The 14481-nt window shown below is 33.1% G+C and overlaps 1 pseudogene; it reads left to right on the top strand.

Annotated features, from left to right (window-relative positions):
- Positions 1-12241: 12241 nt before the first annotated feature.
- Positions 12242-12559, top strand: LOC136133905 (cytochrome c-like; annotated as a pseudogene).
- The last annotated feature ends 1922 nt before the right edge of the window (positions 12560-14481 follow it).

Here is a 14481-nt window from a genome sequence, read left to right on the forward strand (position 1 = left end):
TCCAAAAAATTGCACAGGAAGGAACACTCCCAAACTCATTTATGAGGACACCATCACCCTGATACCCAAACCAGACAAAGATATTACCAAAGAAAAAAAAATTACAGACCAATATCACTGACGAATATAGATGCAAAATCCTCAACAAAATACTAGCAAACAGAATCCAACAACACATTAAAAGGATCATACACCATGATCAAGTGGGATTTATTCCAAGGATGCAAGGATTCTTCAATATATGCAAATCAATCAATGTGATACACCATATTAACAAATTGAAGAATAAAAACCATATGACCAGCTCAATAAATGGAAAAAAAGCTTTTGACAAAATTCAACATATATTTATGATAAAAACTCTACAGAAAGTGGGCATAGAGGGACCCTACCTCAACATAATAAAAGCCATACATAAGAAACCCACAGCAAACATCATTCTCAATGGTGAAAATCTGAAAGCATTTCCTCTAACATCAGGAACAAGACAAGGATGTCCACTCGCACGAATATTATTCAACATAGCTTTGGAGGTTCTAGCCACGGTAATCAGAGAAGAAAAAGAAATTAAAAAAAATTGTTAAAGAAGAAGTAAAACTGTCACTGTTTGCAGATGACATGATACTATACATAGAGAATCCTAAAAATGCCACCAGAAAATTACTAGAACTAATCAATGAATTTGGTAAAGTTGCAGGATACAAAATTAATGCACAGAAACCACTTGCATTCCTGGGCACTAATGATGAAAAATCTGAAAGAGAAATTAAGGAAACACTATCATTTACCATTGCAACAAAAAGAATAAAATACATAGGAATAAAACTACCTAGAGAGACAAAAGGCCTGTATGCAGAAAACAATAAGACAGTGATGAAATAAATTAAAGATGATACCAACAGATGGAGAGATATACCAAGCTCTTGGGTTGGAAGAATCAATATTGTGAAAATGACTCTACTACCCAAAGCAATCTACAGATTCAATGCAACCCCTCTCAAATTACCAATGGCATTTTTTACAGAACTAGAACAAAAAAATCTTAAAATTTGTATGGAGACATAAAAGACCCCAAATAGCCAATGCCGTCTTGAGGGAAAAAAACGGAGCTCAAGGAATCAGACTCCCTGACTTCAGACTATCCTACAAAGCTACAGTCATCAAGACAATATGGTACTAGCACAAAAACAGAAATATAGATCAATGGAACAAGATACAAATCTCAGAGATAAACCCACACACCTATGGTCAACTCGTCTATGACAGAGGAGGCAAGGATATACAATGGAGAAAATACAGTCTCTTCAATAAGTGGTGCTGGGAAAACTGGACAGCTGCATGTAAAAAAATGAAATTAGAACACTCCCTAACACCATACATAAAAATAAACTCAAAATGGATTAGAGACCTAAATGTAAGGCTGGTCACTATAAATCTCTTAGAGGAAAACATAGGAAGAACACTCTTTGACATAAATAACAGGAAGATCTTTTTTGATCCACCTCCTAGAGTAATGGAAATTAAAAAAAATAAATAAACAAATGGGACCTAATGAAACATCAAAGTTTTTGCACAGCAAAGGAAACCAGAAACAAAACCAAAAGACAACCCTCAGAATGGGAGAAAATATTTGAAATGCCTCAACAGACAAAGGATTGACCTACAAAATATATAAACAGCTCATGCAGCTCAATATTAAAAAAAACAAACAACCCAATCCAAAAATGGGCAGAAGACCTAAATGGACACTTTACCAAAGAAGACCTACAGATCGCCAAGAAGCACATGAAAAGCTGCTCAACATCACTAATTATTAGAGAAATACAAATCAAAACTACAGTGAGGTATCACCTCACACCAGTTAGAATAGGCATCATCAGGAAATCTATAAACAACAAATGATGGAGAGGGTGTGGAGAAAAGGGAACCCTCTTGCACTGCTGGTGGGAATATAAATTGATACAGCCACTATGGAGAACAGTATGGAGGTTCCTTACAAAACTAAAAAGAGAACTACCATACGACCCATCAATCCCACTACTGGGCATATACCCAGAGAAAACCATAATTCAAAAAGACACATGAACCCCAATATTCATTGCAGCACTATTTACAGTAGCCAGGTCATGGAAGCAACCTAAATGCCCATTGACCGATGACTGGATAAAGAAGAAGTTGTACATATATATAATGGAATATTACTCAGCCATAAAAAGGAATGAAATTGGGTCATTTGTAGAGACGTGGATGGATCTAGAGACTGTCATACAGAGTGAGGTAAGTCAGAAAGAGAAAAACAAATATTGTATATTAACGCATGTATGTGCAACCTAGAAAAATGATACAGATGAACTGGTTTGCAGGGCAGAAATTGAGACACAGATGTAGAGAACAAACATATGGACACTAAGTGGAGAACGTGGCAGGGGGTGGGGGGGTGGTTTGATGAATTGGGTGATTGGGACTGACATGTATACACTGATGTGTATAAAATTGATGACTAATAAGAACCTGCTGTATAAAAATAAATAAATAAAATGCAAAAAAATAAGTCAAAGAATACTGATACCCAAAGACATCAAAACACAAAAAATGAGCTGCAGAAGAAACAAGAAAATCTGGCTCTACAAAGCAACCAGAAAACAATCTACAAAGTGGCAGTGCCAATTCCTTGCTATTTATCAAAAATTACTCATCACTAATTACTTTAAAGATAAATGGAGGGCTTTCCTGGTGGTGCAGTGGTTGAGAGTCCACCTGCCGATTCAGGGGACATGGGTTTGTGCCCTGGTCTGGGAAGATCCCACATGCCGCGGAGCAGCTGGGCCTGTGAGCCATGGCCCCTGAACCTGCACGTCCAGAGCCTGTGCTCTGCAATGGGAGAGGCCACAACAGTGAGAGGTCCGCGTACCACAAAATAAATAAATAAATAAATAAATAAATAAATGGAACGGTTGAATACATGAATAAACAATACCCCAACAATATGCTGCCTACTAGAGGTTTACTTTATCCTTTAGGATGTATATAGACTGAGAGTGAAGGGATGATAAAGATATTTCAAGCAAATTGTAATCAAAAACAAAAAGGGGGGGGTAATTATACTTAAACAAAATTGACTTTAGGGTAAAAATGGTAAAAAGAGACAAACTAGATTATTATACAATTATAAAAGGAACGGTACATCAAGAACATATAACAATGGTAATTACTGATGGGTCTTACATCAGAGTACCTAAGTATATAAAGTAAAAACTAACACAGATAAAGAGAGAAATAAATTAATAGTAGTTGGGAGCTTTTATATAGTATTCTCAATGGATAGATCATCCAGACAGCAGATCAATAAGGAACCAGCACATTTGAACAACACTATAGACCAAATTAACCTAACAGACAAGTACAGAATATTCTATCTAAAGCAACAGAATACACATCTATTTAAGCACATAGAGAACATTTTCTAGGATAGAATGTAAGTTAGGCCACAAAAAAAGTGTTACTAAATTCAAGGAGATTGAAATCATATCAAGTATCTTCTTTGACCACCATAGCATAAAACAAGAAATCAACAATAATAGGAAAACTGGAAAATTCACAAACACATGGAAATTAAACAATACTCTACTGAAAACCAATGGATAAAAGAAGAAATAATTGATGAAAATTTTAAAAAAAGGTATTTGGTACAAATTAAAATAAAAATATAACATTCCAGAAATTATGGGATGTAGCAAAAGAGGTTCTAAGAGAAAATTCATAGCAATAAATGCCTACCTTAAGAAGCCAGAAAAATAACAAATAAACAACATAATTCTACACCTTAAAGAATTAGAAAAAGAAGAACAATCTGAGTCCAAACTTAGAGGAAGAAAGAAAATAATAAAGATTAGCACAGAAATAAATGACATAGAAAAGAGGAAAACGATAGAAAAGATTAACCAAACTAAACATGGTTTCTTTGAAAAGATAAACAAAATTGAAAAAAAAAAAACAACTTAGCTAGAATAACCAAGGAGAAAGACCCAAATTAAAAAAATATAAATGAAAAAGGAGACGTTACAATTTATACCAAAGAAATTCAAAGAAACGTAAGAGGCTACCATGGAAACATATGGCAAGAAACTGAAAAACCTACAAGAAATAGAAAAATTCTTAAAATTCTTAGAAACATACAACTTACCACAACTAGAAAATCTGAATAAAGTGATTACTAGTAAAGAGACAGAATCAGTAATCAACTATCTCCCAACAAAGAAAAGCATCAAAAACAATATAATATTTAGGAATTAATTAACCAAGAGGTGAAAGATCTCTGCTCTGAAAACTCTGAGACATTGATGAAAGAACCTGAAGACATAAATAAATGGAAAATGTATCCCATGTTTATGAATTGGAAGAATTAATATTGTTAAAAATTGATTAAGAAGCCATCTATAGATTCAATTCTTATCAAGATTCCAGTGGCAATTTTTACAGAAGTAGAAAAAAAAAAAAACACTCCTAAAATTTATGTGGAAGCACCAAAGACCCAAAATAGCCAAAGAAATCCTGAGAAAGAAGAACAAAGCAGGAAGTATCACACTTTCTCATTCTGAGCTATGCTATAAAGCTATAGTCTTCAAAACAGTATGGTACTGGCAAAAAATAGACCAATGAAACAGATTTCAGAGGCCAGAAATAAACCCAAGAACACCTGGTCAACTAATATTTAACAAGGGAGCCCAGAGTATTCAATGGAGAAAATACAGTCTTTTCAACAAATAGTGCTGGGAATAATAGGATATTCATATATAAAAGAGTAAAATGGTATTCATATCTTACACCACTCACAAAAATTATCTCAAAATGAGTTAAAGATTTAAATGTAAGACCTGAATCCATGAAACTTCTAAATAAAAGCATAAGAATAAAGTTCTTTGACATGGATCTTGCTAATGATTTTTTGGATATGACACCTAAAGCACAACAACAAAATAAAAAATAAACAAGTGGGATTACATCAAACTAAAAACTTCTGCCCAGCAAAAGAAACCATCAATAAAGTGAAAAAAAAACAACCTACAGAATGGGAAAAAAAAAAAAAAAAAAAAAAAAAATATATATATATATATATATATATATATATATATGTATTTGCAAACCGTATATATGATACCGGGTTAATATCCAAAATATACAAAGACGTTACACAAACACAATAGCTAGACAACAAATAACCCAGTTAAAAAATGGGCAAAATATTTGAATAGATATTTCTCCAAAGAAGATACACTAAAGGCCAACAAGTACATGAAGAGATGTTTAACATTGGTAGTCATTAGGGAAATGCAGATTAAAATCACAATGAGATATCATCTCACTCCTTTTAGAATGGTCAACATCAAAAAGACAAGACATAACAAATCCTATTGTTGATGCTGAGAAAAGGGAACAATTGTGCACTGTTGGGCAGAATATAAATTGGTACAGCCACTACCAAAAACAGTTTTGAAGAGTCTCAAAAAATTAAAAATACAATTACAATATGATTCAGCAATTCCATATCTGGGAATATAGCCAAAGGATATGAAAACACTAACTGGCAAAGGTATCTGCACCCTGCTATTCATAGCAGCATCATTTTAAAGAGCCAAGACATGGAAACAAACTAAATGCCCATTGATTGTTGAATGGATAAATAACTGTGGTAGATAGATAGATAGATGATAGATAGATAAAATATTATTCTGCCTTAAAAATTAGATAGAAAATCCAATCTTTTGTGATAACATGATGGAACTGGAAGGCATGCTCAGTGAAATTGACCAGGCAGAAAAAGACAAATGCTGTATGATCTCACTTATATTGGGCGTCTTGGGAACCTTAAGAAAAAAAAACAAAAAACAATAGACTTGTGATTCCTGGAAACTGAAAAAAGAATTGGGGCAGAGGGTATTGGAGAAAGGTGGTCAAAAGTTACAAACTTCCAGTTATATGATAAACAAGTACTAGGGATATAATGTACAACATGATGACCACTGGTGACACTGATATATGATATGTAGGAAAGTTAAGAGCATAAATACTAAGAGTTTTCATCACAAGGATTTTTTTTCCTTTTTTTTCTTCTTTACTTTTTATTATATCTATATGAGAAGGTTGAATGTTAGCTGAACCTATTGTGGAAATTATTTCACAGTATATATAAATTTATTTAGTGATGTATACCAATTATTCTCATTATAAATGGAAAAAAACAATCGCAATAAGTATAACAGAGTCAGAGACATTGTGGCTATTAATCCAACTATATAAAATATCACATTACATGTGAAAATATACCAAGTAAAAGAAACTGTGAGAGTAGAATAATAAAATAATATCTAACCACGTATTGTCTATAAGAAAACAACTTTAATTATAAAAAAAACACAGATAGATTAAAACTAAAGAAAATGAGCAATATGTACCATGCTAACACTAAAAAAAATGGAGTCGCTATATTAATTTCAAAAAAAAATCAGTATGTAGCTAATATTAGAGAATGAAAATACACGAGGCAAAAACTGATGGAAGTGAAAAGAGAAAAAGACAAAACCATTTTATGGTTGGAGACTTCTACACCCATTGAACAGAAAAAGGACATTAGGTATAAATTAAGGAAATCTGATTAGTTTATACACTTTAGTTAATAACAATGTATCATAATGAAATATACATACCATATCATATAAATGTATAATATTAATGATAGACACTGTGCATGTCGGGTGTATATATAACTCTGTACTATGTTCTCATTTTTCTGAAAATCTAAAACTAATCTAAAAAATAAAGTCTATTAATACAAATTGGTATTGGGAAACAAAGTGAAAACCTATGAACACTTTGGTACATGTACTTCAAATTGTATTAAAATAACATATAGACTTGATAAACTCTTAACTCTCATATCACAGCTTTCCACAAGGGAAACCTGTTAAATTTTTCAATATTCTGTTCTCCACTGCTATCAACTCTCATATTTAGATAAACCCTCTAATAGTCTAGCCCTATATTTCAATGTAATTAATATTCTTTTGGTTTTTCTCTATGTGGAAAAAAAGCTCTAGGTACTTGAAGAGTTTAAGTTATTCTTGATATTTCAGGAATGGCTAAGCTTTTTTTTTTTTTTATTAACTTCATCCTTGAGTCATATTCCTAAATCTCAGTTTTTTGGTCTCCAAAAGTCCAATATCTCTTATGTTGCCATGTCATAGGCAAAATTCTGTGAAAACTCTAAACGAAATTCTGATAGGACCATGTTTTCACAATGTGAAAGTCATAGTTCAATACATTGGCCCTACAGTGAGGGCAATGTAGCCGTTGGTTTGGAATATGGGAAAACTATTCAATTTTCAATTAATCCAGAATTTGGCTAGAGAGGTAATTTTATTTTTCCTAACAGCAAGATGCTGATTTGGATGCATTTCCTTATGTGACTATTTGTTGTAATTGTGAAAACAAATGAATTGTTTTATTGGTAACAAATAAATGACTTGGTAATAATTTCCCTTCCTTACATGAACATAACAAAGTGCCATGGCACATGCTTGTAAGACAGAGGATAGACGGGTGAGACAGAACATTAAAATAATCATAAATGTGGGGTAGTTTCACATTTTTAGATTGCATGTTCACTGATTAAGTATGTTGACACAAGATTGAAATAACTCAGGATTTACTACATTTACACTAGGCAATCTGTATTTGCAAAGCCTAGGCAGAAGTTAACATAAACATAATGCTAAACACAAAGTATTAGATGATTAATAATTAATTTACAGTGATTTCGTTTTCTCCTATAATATCTTTAGTATTATTTATTAAAATATGATTATGTCAGTATTTTCACTAAGAAATATATGCTCCTACAACTCTGTCACAATAGGCTTCTTCTTGATTTCTGTTATCTTCATATAAAAACATTGTTTTCATCTCACAGAATTTTCTTTTTGTCATTCGTTTATCATGAGCAATAACATTATTCTCAACATCAAGGCAGAGATTATTTGATATAATAGGTACTAATTGTTCTTAACTTTTTGTGGAACTTTATAATAAATGTTATAAATTTTAGACACTTCAAAATAACTTTGGATGCTTGCAGACTAGATAGTTTAAAGCAAACATATTGCCAAAAAAAGACTAAAAATTGGGAAAAAATAAACCATCAGTTTGAAAACATAGGACATAATACTATAGTGAATAATTACCCAGATAAGATCTAAATAACTTATTGTTCAGAGAGGAAATCACAATGAAATTAAGTAAATATTTTGCAATGAATGATAATAAAAATGTTATAAAGTTTTTTGGACATATTTAAAGCAGTGATGACACAATATAGCCTGATATATATATGTTAACAAACAAGACAGAAAAAGAATGGTTGAAGATTCTAACACAAGAAATTGTATAAATATAGCAAAATAAATCAAAAGAAGACATAAAAAGGAAAATAACAGACATAAGGGTACAAATTAATGAAACAGAAAACGTGCAATACAGAGAGTCAACTAACAAAATGTTGATTGTTTGACAATTCAACTAATCAGCATGCAAAACTGATGAATATAAAGAAGAGAAAAACACAGTTGACCAATAACAGAAAGAAAAAAGATGTCATTATTACAAATCCTGGATGTTTAATATGATATTAAAATGAAAAGATAGTATTATAGCAATTTTATATTGACAAATTTAAAAAGTTAGAACAAATTGACAAATTACTAAGAAGACAGAACTGCAAAAATTGGACAAGCTAAAATAATATTAAACATAAATATTCCCATAGCTATCATATCACCCTACAAAGAAGAGTTTGGGAACAGAAGACTTCACCTGCAATATACATAAAAAAATTTAATGATCTCATGTCAAACTGTCGTTTCTCATGTTCATAAATTAGAACTCAATTATATTTCTATTTATCAGTAATAAAAACATTCAAGAGAGCAAAAGAGACAGAAACATTAGAGAATTATAAAAAAAAATATAAAAATATGATTGAGCAATATTACAGTACTTGGAAAGAAGACACTGTGCTCAACGGAGATGATCCATCCACAAAGAACTCATATCCAAAATACATGTAATTTCCATAAACCCATAAGAAATGAGACTGACCATGTTATAGAAAAACATAAGCAAGCAACTCAAACAGGTATTTCATGTTTTGATAGTGAATCAAATGATCTTCACTCCATACAGAAAACAAACAAAAACAGACTAAAATGTGCTGAACCGTATTAATAATTAGGAAATGCAAATTAAGACCACAACGTAAAAATATGTTCCCCGTGCAAAAATGGCTACAATATTATACATACAGACATATAGGTTAGAATGAGGAGAAATTGGAACACTCATTTATTCTAAATTGTTACAGAACTTTGAAAATTGCTTAGCATCATCTACCAAAATTGAACATAAGGAAGCATACTACTTGACCATACAATTTTATTCCTAGGAAAGTACCTAACAAAAATATGTGTGTGTTGACTGTGAGCTTATGTGTGGATGAGCACAAAGAGAAAAATAAGCTGTGGCTACATGTACCGCAGGGATGAATAATGCAAACATAAAAATGAGTGAAGGTAGCCAGATAACAAATGATAGAGAAAGTAATTTAAATTTATGTAAATACCAAAGATAAAGATGAGCTCTAGTGTTTACAGATACACACCTGAGGAGTAAGGTGAAAGAGAAAAGTCAAGGAAATTACCATAAACCTAAGGATAGCGTTATGTTGGGAAAATAGTGTTGTGATTAGAAAGGGGTATGTGGAGGGCTTTTGAGTACTATAGTACACTAAGCTTTGACCCATTTTTTGGTTACAGCAATTTCACTTTATAATTAATTACTAAACAGTACATTATAGTTTATGTTCTTGTATTTAACATTTGTAAACATTTAAAAATGATGTAAGTGTTCAGCTCTAGGAAATTGAGTTTCTGTATGAAAGGTATACAATGCTAACTTTATGTTTGCCATTATTTCTAAGAGCTGTAGATTGTAAATACCAGTTAGAGATACTGATTTAGTATTTTCACATTTATATCAACTTATACTGCTACACATATGAAGTGTTATGATTTATCCCTACTTTAAAATGACAATGACAAAGCTCACATGTATATCAAACAATTATGCCAAATTTAGCAGTTAGTAAGTATAATGGATCATGGATTCTGTTATTTTTCCATTTGCAACATGTTGCTTTATGTAGTAGATTAGAAATATATCCCCCATATAACTTTGGGAACCTAAGAGGACTAGTAGTGTTTAAATTTATTTTCAAATGATTAACTGGAAATTCCCTATGGATTCTGATTAAAGAACTGCTATCAAAACAGTAAGATGCTTAGTCTTCCTTTCCATTTCTGGGCTCTGCAGTTATTCCTAGAAACATTTTTTTTTAAAACATGGGTAATATCACAGGCTAGTTGTTATTTTATGGTGGTCACTGGACTTACAGCATTATTTGGAAGTGTTTGAAATATAAATTCTCAAGTTCCCCTCCAGTCCTACTGAGTCATAAGCTCCCAGTGGGACAGGGGAAGGGAGCAGAAGAACCAAGCAATCTGTGTTTCAACAAGTCCTCCAGGTTATTCTGTCACATGTCGAAGTTTGAGAACCACTGTTGGAGATCGAGAGCTCATATGATACTGTTCACATGTGTTTGACGATTGTTATTTTTTTCCTTAATCTCTTTGCAATCCATGGATGTAAGCGGCAATACTGAGATTTGGAACTCTCTGAAAGGAAATGTCAGTGCCTTCATATTCCAACTAATCTACAATTCTTATGAACTAAGATTTCCATAATTACATGCTAGCATTTAAATATCAAATTCATCTGAGGCTTGAGGTCTTCTTCCAAGTGTACTTGTTGGCAGAATTCGTTTCCTTCTCATGCTTTCAACATGGCTCTTTCCATCTCTTAGCCAGCAATGATATAGCATCCTTCTTATGCTTGGAATCTCTGATTCCTCTTCTGCTTTCTTCTTCTGTTTTAAGGACTCATATGATTACTTGATACCATCTGGATAATTCAGGAGAGTCTCCCTTTTTTAAGGCTAGTTGAATAGCAATGTTGATTACATCTGCAAAGTTCCTTTTGCCACATAATGTAACAAATTTTGGTGTAACATCAGGGAACAAAGAACATGCTTGCCATAATTCTGTCAATCACAGAGTTAAAATTCAGACATTATATTAACCCAAACTAATGTAGTCGACACCTGTAACTGAGTATTTTAATGCCTTTCTATATTTGAGAAATTTCCTTTCTAAACTAATATTAGTTGGTGGTAAAGTCATCCTTTGTCTATAGACTCAAAAGTTTTGGATAATTATTTCCCTTGCAGCAAAAATGTTGTACCAGGACTTAGGATGCACCATCTAGACGCACCTGCCCTTGGAAGGCATTGATGCAAAGGTGCAAGAATGATCAGGACTCATCCCAAGTAGAAGTTTTGGATGTGATTCTGTGGACTACCCAGCATCATTTAAGTAAATTCCTTTTCTGCTGACTTCAGCCAAGGCATATTGCAAAATAATTACTCATAGATGTCTCATGTTCCTGCACATATTAACTACCCTTTGTTCTTGACTGTTAACACTATCTCTATATCAAGTAGCCTTGTAAGGTAGACAATGGCAGGTTTTCTTATAGGCCTTGAAAGACAAAGATAGTGTTTCCCTGTGGAGCAAAGAGCAGGTGTACTCATAGCTTTGGAAAATAGAGACAATGTCTACTTCCATAGCAAAGGCTGACATAATTAGTGCCTATTATAAATTCTATGACCACACACACACACACACACACACACACAGATGGTGAGATGTATTTCCAAAAGTAGACAAGAGTAGTCATTTTTTTCCTTAAAAAATTTGAAGCAAATATTGACAATATGTTAAAATCAAACTACCAAAGCTAAGTAATAAATACAAATGTATGTGATTTATTAAACTTTAAATTATTTTTATGCTTCAAATTATAAAGAAAAAATTGACTTCTAATTTTTTTTTTTAGTGTAGAGCTATAACACCGTAAATTTTAGGTGTATGTTAGAACGATTTATTTAAGAAGATCATTCCGGCATTTTCACCCGTACATAGGTGCAGACCGGCGTGTCCTTGGGATTAGAGAGCGGGACGTTTGGCTTGCGAGCGGGAACGGCTTAGGTCGTACACGGAGAAAGAACGATTTAAAAATGGGTGATGTTGAGAAGGGCAAGAAGATTTTTGTTCAGAAGTGTGCCCAGTGCCATACTGTGGAAAAAGGATGAAAGCACAAGGCTGGGCCAAATCTCCATGGTCTGTTTGGGTGAAAGACAGGTCAGGCAGTCGGATTCTCTTACACAGATGCCAACAAGAACAAAGGCATCACCTGGGGAGAGGAGACGCTGATGGAGTATTTGGAGAATCCCAAGAAGTACATCCCTGGAACAAAAATGATCTTTGCTGGCATTAAGGAGAAGGGAGAAAGGGCAGACTTGATAGCTTATCTCAAAAAAGCTACTAATGAGTAATGGTTGGCCACTGCCTTATTTATTATGAAACAAATGTCTCATGACTTTTTATGTGTACCATATTTAAATTGATCTCATACACTAGAATTCAGATCATGAATAGCTGATGTAATATTTCTGTCCTGATTTAAATAAGATTGGCTTGTGGCTAAATGAATATGGTCAGCTTTTGGAATTTTGATAGTAATTCTGGTTCAGCAAGAACTGTCACTCTTTTCCCCTTCTAAAGAGATGATTAAACTTGAATAAGGAATGTTAAACTTTTCAGGGATATGGTAAATGCCTTCTCAAACCCTATAGGAGATTGGTTTTATATTTATATTTCTATAACTGGTTATATTAATATATTTAAATATTGGGAAGCTCCCTTCACTGTCTCACAGACCAGCAAGATTCACCTGTGTTTCAAGTTGTGTTCATTCACCTGTTAAGGCAAGGGCTGAAGATACACTGACAATGTCCACTTTATCTTTTTGCTCTTAAATATGCCAATTTAATTAAAATTCTCCATCTAAAATATTGTGTTTTACTTAATGAAGGGCATTTTAGTGTGGTTTTGTATAGCATCAGATAAAGAATATTTAGTACTTCTCACATTTTATAGATGATCTTTTTAATTTTTTTTTTTAATAGATGATCTTTAAGATCAGGTGTTTTTAAAATTCACTGTGACATGATAGGTTGGGAAACTTGCTTGTGAATTCTTTACAAAGTCAGACTAAGTTATAATTCAGGATTGACTTTTAAAGAGGTATTCAGAAACACAACTGTAGAACTACTGTAGATGTGTGATTGGTAATGATGCTTTTGCCAACTCAGAAGGGTTAAGGTAGAGGAGCTCTATCATTAGCACAGATTCGTAAATTATCTGATCATAAGGCTTGAGAATTAAAAACAAAGTCACAGATTAAAAAAAAAGATCAATTCAACTTAGCACAATAAATTCACAAAGATATTCATAAGTAATTAAAATATCTATATTTAATTTTAAAATGTTATATTAGTTATATTGTCTAGAAAGAAATTAGAAATCTAGGTTTTTAAATTTTTTTTATTTTTTGGGGGGAGGGTGGGACCCCTAATCCCAGCATTATTCAAAGGCCAACTGTATACGGGAAGCGAAATATCAAGGGATCTTGGAAATATTTTTCCCAAAGGCAAAGACCAGAGAAAGAGAAAGACGCAATGCATCTGAGATCAAATAGAAAAACGCTCCACACTCGTACTCTTTCAGTATCATTGTGATGTAGATGAAATTTATGACACTATGAACTTGAGTTCCAGCTATGCTGAAGTTCATGGAGTTTTCCAAACTAAGCTGTATCTTGCCTCCCTGCCTTGGCTCAAGTTGCTTCCTCACCTGCAGTGCTCCTTTCTTCACCATCCACTTGAGGGACAGCTACTCATCTTTTGAGATTTGCCACTCTGAGGCCTTTCCTGACCACCCATTCTTACTCCTGGTAGTTTTAAATTGCACACCCCTTTCTGCCACTACTGTGCTTTCTCTATAGGTCGACCACAGCACTTCACTATTATAGTTAACATGTCTATTCTCTCCTACTACATGGTACGCTCAAGAGAGCAAGGCTTTTATTTTCTTTGTTGAAACGTCCACAGCACCTATCACAGTGCCTGGCCTGTAATTTTGTGCATAATTAGTTAATGAGTGAGTAAATGATTAGATGGATGGTGGGTGGAGTTCCAATAGACCTTAATAAATATTGAACGGCGACCTGCCTTGACAGTTGAATATTTCCACCATGATTCTAACTCCTCACACCCCCCCACCCGATACTGATTTTAATGAAAATAATTAAATAATCACAAAGAGGAAAGAAATCCTTTCCTTCCTCCACAGACTCTTTATTGAACTCTTACTTGACTATAAAAAACTACTTTAGGAGCTAATGAAGGGTTAAAGA

The sequence above is a fragment of the Phocoena phocoena genome, chromosome 14, assembly GCF_963924675.1.
Source record: "Phocoena phocoena chromosome 14, mPhoPho1.1, whole genome shotgun sequence".
NCBI classification, from domain to species: Eukaryota; Metazoa; Chordata; class Mammalia; order Artiodactyla; family Phocoenidae; genus Phocoena; species Phocoena phocoena.